We start from the raw sequence: 3,337 nt of genomic DNA, 5'->3' as shown, positions 1-3,337 counted from the left end.
CACAAATGCTCCATTGGCTTTTTGTACCAAATTACAATTAGGGACAGCATGACCTAATTGAAAGAGACCCAGACCAAGATTTGGGGGAAACAGCTTAATTTCTCTGGTGAAGCAGGGTCAGAGGTTGTGGGGTAAATTGGTATTGCTGCTACTACTACTACTATCTATCTTTCCTCCGTATAGTCTTAGTGTTTTTTTTTTCTTGGGGGGGGGGAAGGGAAATTAATGAAATAACCTATGTGAAAATATTTTGTAAACTAGGAAGGATTGTTATCATCTGAGTATTATTAAGCGTTGATTACCAAAGTCTAGTTTTCTAAGATATTCTATCATAATCAAAATAATTCAAATTCAGTCAACAAACCTAGTGCACTTACTTTGTGCCAGGCCCTCTATAATCCATTAACGATTCAAAGATGCATAAAGAGGAATGACTTAAAGAGTAATGTTTACTATTGCGTATTGCAGTTATCAGAAGGAAAAGGAGCGGCATCAACGCTTTGCTAAATGGAACTGTTCAGAAACAACTGTCTTAAAAATGTTGAAAATATGTGTATGTTGTCCAGTAGTCAAAACAATTGAAATAATTAGACAGCTTACTGTGTCTTTCTCTAATTTGCCAAATCTAGCACATGTTTAGCAGGGAGTAAAAGTTGGCAATTCTCCTTAATGTGCTTTTCCCTAGGAAAGGTTTTTAAATTGCACTCCTAAATTCAGGAGCACTTTTCCCTTCAAAATGACTTTAAAACAATTAAACACACATGTACAAGATTCCATGGCACCAAGAACTAATGAATATGGTCAGGGGTCAGGAGACCCTTGCTCACTTATTCATTACTCAATGGTTATTTATTAGGCACTGCGTTAAGAGCTGGGTGGGTATTGAGTGGGCAACAACACAGATTGTTACTGTTATCATGAGAATGGTTGTCATTGTCTAGGGAGGGAGTAGAGAATGTGGAGAGAAGAGAACTCAGAAGTGGCCCCAAAGGACTCCAACATTTAGGAGTCAGATGGCCCACAGATGAGAAGCCATTAAGGGAAACTGAGAAGTAGTAAGCAGAAGGGTAGAAGGAAAACCAGGAGAGAGTGCTTTCTCATAGAAGCTCAAAGAAGAGAGTGCGTGAGGAAGGAGTGGCCCACCCTCAGTGTAGAGTATTGCTGAGACATCAAACCTGGTGAGGGGCTGCAAAAGATCTCTCCACGTGGAAGTTACTGATGACCATAACAAGGGCTGCAGTGGGAGATGGGGCAGAACCAGAGTGGAGTCAGTTGAGAAGTGGCTGGGAAGTACATGAATGGAATCTTCAAATGTAGACTACTCTTTCACAAACCTGAGTCAAGAAGACAAGAGTTGGATGGACAGACATGAGAAGCTCAGGGAGAACATTCAGAGATGGAAGATACAGGAGCAAACTAGAGATGGAAGCTTATGAAAAGAATTCATGAGAGCAAAATTACTTAAATCATTTTTTAAAAAAATGCAACTCCCAGTAAGAAATATATTTTACACTGTGACTCGGTATGTGCTCTGTACACATACAGTTAAAACAAATGTTTCAGAAAACACTAGTTTCATGAAACCAAGTTTGTCTTTACTATGTACAATGGAATCTGATCATTTCTGTTTTCTTCTAATTCATTTTTAATTAAATTATAAAAGTGTACTAGATTATATGTTTACTATAAGAAATTCAAAGAAGGCAGAGGTAAATACAGTAAAAGCTAAAATTTCTCCTTCATATCTGCCATCTTTGCAAATCTCATTTCCCAACTCAGAGGAGTACTGAGAATTAACAATTTGATGTGTATCTTTTGAGAGCATTTTCTATGTATTTACATATGTATATACACACACAGTTGTTTGTTTTGGGTTTTGTTTTTTTGTAAATGTGATCATACATACTCTATTGTTCTGAAACTTGTTTTTTTTTTCTCTGTCTCTTGGTAGGAGGTGTTTTTATATTACTTGATATTATTATCCACCTGATTCTTTAAAAAGGTTTGAAGCATTCTATTGCATAAACATGGTATGATTTATTTAAAACATTCCTCTATTGTAGGACAGTGAGATTGTTTTTAGCTTTTTACTCTTTTAAACAGTGCTACAATGAACATCTGGGTACATATATGATTGTTTTTAAGGAAAAGACTCTTGGAAGTGAATACACAGGAACATTTTGATAGATATTACCAGTTTGACTTCCTTAAAGACCAGCTCAGTGTGTATGTCAAATGACAGTCATTCTGTCATTTTGTTGTTGTTGTTTATTTTTTGGTTTTAAGTCTTGCTTTGTAAAGCTTTTCCCATTATGAAAATTATAAACTCTCCCATATTTCATTTAGTTATAATTTTGCTTTGTATTTAACATACACCTTTTAAAATCCAACCAAAAATTTTTTTTAATTGGTGAGAAGTCAAGATAAAACTATTTTTTTCCAAATGGATAGCCAACTTTTTCAACACCATTTGTTAAATATTCTGTTGTTACTGAGTGTTTTGCAATGCCACCTTTATCTTATTTTATATTCTTATATGTAGTCTCTGGTCTGTGCCATTGATGTATTATTTATTCCAGCAACAATTCCACATTATTTAATTATGGTAGCTTTATAGTTTTGTTGATAACTGGGAGGGTGGTATTGCCCGTGTTATTCTTTTTTTCTCATTTTTCTTGGTTATTCTTGTGTATTTACTTTCATGGACAACATTTATAATCACTTTATGTTCCATTATAAAATCCCTTTAGGGTTTTTTGTCATGATTTGCTTATGTTTTCTGTAGGAAATGTTATCCAAAGTCATCCATTTACAATAAGACATGGAGGAAAAGATCAGATGTTTGAGGAGAGTGAAGGTATGAAATAATTCTTATGGAAAGCAAAAGAGCTAGCTTATCAGATTGTCCTGAAAATGAGGAGGGAATAAAAAATGTACAATAGCATCTATCTGCAGTTTGGGTGACTTTTTCATCAGTGCTCAGCTGCTCGGGAGCAGGCATGAAGAATGATTTGGTTGAGCTCGCTCTGGGATTGGGTGTAGCTAAGACAAGCATAACAGAGGGACAGAGCGGGAAACGAAGGAGGAAGATATTTTTATTTCTTTACCTTCCTTTCGGTAAAGATGGAATAGAAAAAAAATGTGTTTCCTATTTACCAAATATGAATATTTGAGAATAAAGAGAGGCTCAACTTTTTGTTATTTTGTTGTTGTATTAAACATCTTAATAAAATGAAAATGTCAACTTATGAGCGAGAAAGCTAAATTACAACTGATCTTTGTATTGTATAAATAATTATATATGGGGGTGCCAAAAAATGTATACACATGACTTGTA

Source organism: Hipposideros armiger, unplaced genomic scaffold (assembly GCF_001890085.2).
Source record: "Hipposideros armiger isolate ML-2016 unplaced genomic scaffold, ASM189008v1 scaffold_501, whole genome shotgun sequence".
NCBI classification, from domain to species: Eukaryota; Metazoa; Chordata; class Mammalia; order Chiroptera; family Hipposideridae; genus Hipposideros; species Hipposideros armiger.
Note: the sequence above shows the minus strand (reverse complement) of the source record.